We start from the raw sequence: 4,666 nt of genomic DNA, 5'->3' as shown, positions 1-4,666 counted from the left end.
TGTATATATAATATATATTATATGGTTTACTTTGTTTCTGTGTGTCTATCTTTTTAGGAAAAGGGATAAATCAGACTACTAAACATCAAGAAAAAGTCTGACGAATCAGAAGGATTTAAAAATGAAATCTGCTGGGCCCTACGGCTGTCTATTCATTTCTTCGGTTGAACAGAACGCACTCATATGTGTGCAAGCAACATTAACCATGAAGTTAATCCACCATACAGAATCTAATTGGCCACCACTTCCCCCCAAAAAAAAAAAGAAAAAAAGAAAAGAAGATTCCCACCCACTCCCTCCATTTTACTTTCTTATTTCGTTTCTTTCATTTTCTCCTTTCAGTTCATTTATTGTTTTCGCTCGCTGATTGGGGTAGGAAATTTCTGCGACCTATAAACTGTTGTACATGTATAAATATTACTAGCTTTTATGGACACTTAGAGCAGTATTACCGTGAAAAGTAAAAAGTGACAATACAGACGTTCTGTAGAAAATCGAAGGAAACAATTTTAAAAAAAAAGTAAAAATAATTCATTAAAAGAATGGTGGCTCGCGATGAGACAGGCCTAGGAGCGACCGGGAAAATTCGATACTTAATTCATTATCCATCACTCTGACGCTCTAGGCAGGTCACGTGACTGTGTCGGCCCCAAAGGTAGAGAGAAGGCTCAGGAGGGAGTGTGCCTTGTGACTAGGGGAATAATATCGACTACTCGCAGGCATGCAGAGCGGACGACAACCTGCGGGAAGGAAAGAGGTTGCTCTGACCTGCCTAAATGGCTGTGCAGGAGTCCGAATATGCCGAAATCGAAATTGTCTGCGGACGGGAAGAGACTTTGACAAGAAAACTCCATTTAGGAACTAGATTCTACTGTTCTCAATAGACGTCAATATCGGAAGTATCTCGGTAATGACTTCTTTCTTCTACCTGCAGTATAATTTTATAAACAGTCAACGAGGCATGCAGAATCTACTCTTTTTTATTGCAGTTGTATACCCAACAAACAAAAGCTTTGCACCTAACACGCCCAATAACTTTCACATATCGAAAACAAACTACATACTGCTCGTACTGACCCCGTCTCACAACCTTCAAGTATTCGGCATGGCCTCAGAAATGTTGGTGACAGAGAGAACACCAAACGTCAATCAGAGAGTTTACAGTAGAGAGTTTACAGTAATACTACTGTAAACCCCCTTTGCATCAATGCCCACGTCAGATTCGACAAAGCTGGCCAAGATGAAGCAACACAAACTCCCTGTCTGTATATGTGAGTCAGCGTGGTGGAATCAGGCTCTCGTCAATTTCGGGGCATGTAGAGTTTTTGGTATCATCTTAAAGCTTGTTTACTTGCCTTTATTTGGATGGAATAAATATCCATTTATCTTGAACACAAGTCGATATATTTGCCAAAGAAGGAGGTGAGGGTCACCTGTTTTCAGAGGTAAAATTAGTGAGAAAATGGCCGCCAAAGATTAGTTATTTCCTTTGCTTAAGAGTCCGTGGTAACTGAAAATTGACATTTTTTTGTGCCATTAATCAACGTTTTTCAGAAAAATCCACACAGAAATGAGTTTTGTGATGGGCATGAAAGGTGTTGAGCCAAAAAACGAAAATTTGACAAAAATTCACAAACCTGTGGAAAAAATGCAGGTTTCTTCACTTTGATTGTTTTGACGAGAGCCTGATTCCACCACGCTGCCTCACATATAATAGCTATACCCTGATCACCCATCTATGCATTCATCCGTTCATGCATCAATCATCTCCCTGCCCACGCATGCTGCTTACAAATGTCCTTCAAACTACATGTCAACTGCATGTTTTGAGTTCATCCAGCACTTATGCACTCATCCGTTAGTTTCCCATCCACAGATCCTTTATTCTCTTTCATTGATACGTTCGTGTGGTTGTTACAATTTCAACCATTGATTGTCCTTTAATGACCCCATAGCTCGCCCCTCCTATCAATTAATCATCAATATACTCGTAATTGCTTTACTTTCATTCCTCACTCTATCCGTTCACTCATTAACTCATTTTGCATTCCCGCCTATAGCCCTCTAGTCCGCTTCCTTATTTACTTTCATGGAGTAAAGATTTTATTTTTGCATTTTTGACGGGTGGTTTTGAGGGTGCCACTGGTAGGTCCTACTTCTTTACTTTCCCGTCGTTGTTTCTGTCTGTCAGTCTTACTTTTCCACAATACCAGATAACCGTTACTGTGTCGATTTGCTTCTCTTTGCTCAAAGAAACAGCTTTATTTTTCCTGTTGCTGTATCTGACTTTCCATAATTCCACAAAATATGAATCTGCCAGGGTCAGCTCATGGGTCTTAAAAGTGGGCATGCACTATTAGGTTAAAGCAGGTTGAAGATAGTCAAGGGCATGGTAAAAGAGATGTTTTCTTCATGCTACATGTACCTGTTTTGAGAAAATCTATTTGAAGAAGAAGTCTTCCTTTCATTCTTTTGCTGTTGCAAAAATGTCCTTTATTATGTTGACGAAGTTGGGCATGCTGTCAATGATGTCCTTGAGGATCGACATAAACGTCAGTGCGATTTCTAGGATTTTGCATACTTCTCTAGATCTAATTGTTGTGTCGAGTTTGTAGTTCTTCAGAGTTGAATAAAGGCCCTGGATTATATTACCTTGAGCAGACTTAAATATTTCATTGCAATGCAATACTAATAATTCTGTGTGTAACTTGATTTTATGAAAAACAGTAATATTTGTGAGGCAGCGTGGTGGAATCAGGCTCTCGTCAAAATAATGAAAGTGAAGAAACTTGCATTTTGCGCAGGTTTGTGAATTTGTATCAAAATGTTGTTTTTTGGCTCAACACTTTTCATGTCCATTAAAGAACTCATTTCTGTGTGGATTTTTCTGAAAAACGTTGATTAAAAGCACACAATATGTAAATTTTCTGTTACCACGGATTCTTAAGCTAAGAAAATTACTAATCTTTGGCGGCCATTTTCTCACTAATTTTACCTCTGAAAAGAGGTGACCTCCATCTTTTTCTTTTGCAAATATCTCGACTTGTATTCAAGATAAATGGATATTTTTTCCCCCATCAAAATAAAGATAATTGAACAAGCTTTAAGATGATATCAATAACTCAACATGCCCAAAACTGACGAGAGCCTGATTCCACCTCGCTGCCTCACATATGGTATAGTAGATGTTGAAGAGTTTTAGATGTTGTTATGGACGAATAAGCTATGGCGAAGAACTTTTACGGAAAACTGATTGGATGGTGGAAGGTAAAGATTCCTGTATTGTCTCTTTGTGGGTGTTGTGGGCATTAACATTTTTGGGCGGCAGTGCACGACCGAGCTCTAAGAACGAGCCGCCCCTGGAATATGCTTACGCGCATTTTCACCAGAGAGCCGAGAGCCCTTAGATAGTATGTATTACAGCTTTCAAGACAGTTAATTTATTCAAGGGGTAAGCTAACTGACATTCATCAAACGGCGTTTGCAATGTGGCGAGGCGCTCCGCTGTCGTACAAAGAATACAGAGTTCGATTGCCCAATGGACTGAATTTTTAATTGAGTGTTTTTCTCCTGGGATGATGTATCCATCTCAGCCTAGGTTGGCCCTGACCGGTAGGGTCAAAGCTCGCCTCCAGAATGATCGAAATTGTATGTCGATGAAGGCGTAAAAACACATTTGTAAGGCAGCGTGGTGGAATCAGGCTATCGTCAAAATAATCAAAGTGAAGAAACTTGCATTTCTCCGCTGGTTTGTGAATTTTTATGAAATTTTATTTTTTTGACTCAACCCCTTTCATGCCCTTTAAAGAACTCATTTCTGTGTAGATTTTCTTTAAAACGTTGATTAATGGCACAAACAAAATGTCAGTTTTCAGTTACCTTGGACTCTTAATCTTAAGCAAAGGAAATAACTAATCTTTGGCGGCCATTTTCTCACTAATTTTACCTCTGAAAACAGGTGACCCTCACCTCCTTCTTTTGCAAATATCTCGACTTGTGTTCAAGATAAATGGATATTTTTTCCATCCAAATAAAGATAAATGAACAAGCTTTGAGATGTTACCAAAAACTCTACATGCCCAAAAATTGACGAGAGCCTGATTCCACTGCGCTGCCTCACATTTGACATTCATACTTTCATTTGTGTTGAAAGATCAGGGCAAGTGTCAGGTGTCAGGAGAACAATAACAATTCCAATACAACCCACGGGTTCAGGAGCGCCCCTTTGGGGATTCGAACCAAGGAGCGTCGTCTACAGGTAAGCGTGATACAAACTGAGCTGTCGACACTCCACTCCCACAAGAGCTCTGGGAAGAGCACCAATTATTTATAAATCTTCTATCGACCACAGGAGCTGCAGGAGTCTGCACGATACAATCATTCCTCTCACTGACACACTGGCAATCAGCTGGGCCGACCCTTGTTTTAGCTCCTGCACCCGCAGTCCTTCCTATAGACGGGGGACAAGGGACAGGGAATACAAGGGCAATAAATTCTACAACATAGTCATAGAGAGAAAGGAGAGAGAGGGGAGAGAGAGGGGAGGAGAAGGAGAGGGAGGGAGAGAGAGAGAGAGAGAGAGAGAGAGAGAGAGAGAGAGAGAGAGAGAGAGAGAGAGAGAGAGAGAGAAAGACAGACATATGGGCACGCATTTTGGACAGATATA

Source organism: Aplysia californica, unplaced genomic scaffold (genome assembly GCF_000002075.1).
Source record: "Aplysia californica isolate F4 #8 unplaced genomic scaffold, AplCal3.0 scaffold00717, whole genome shotgun sequence".
NCBI lineage: Eukaryota > Metazoa > Mollusca > Gastropoda > Aplysiida > Aplysiidae > Aplysia > Aplysia californica.
The sequence above is the reverse complement of the archived record's forward strand: the minus strand, read 5'-3'. Positions refer to the sequence as shown.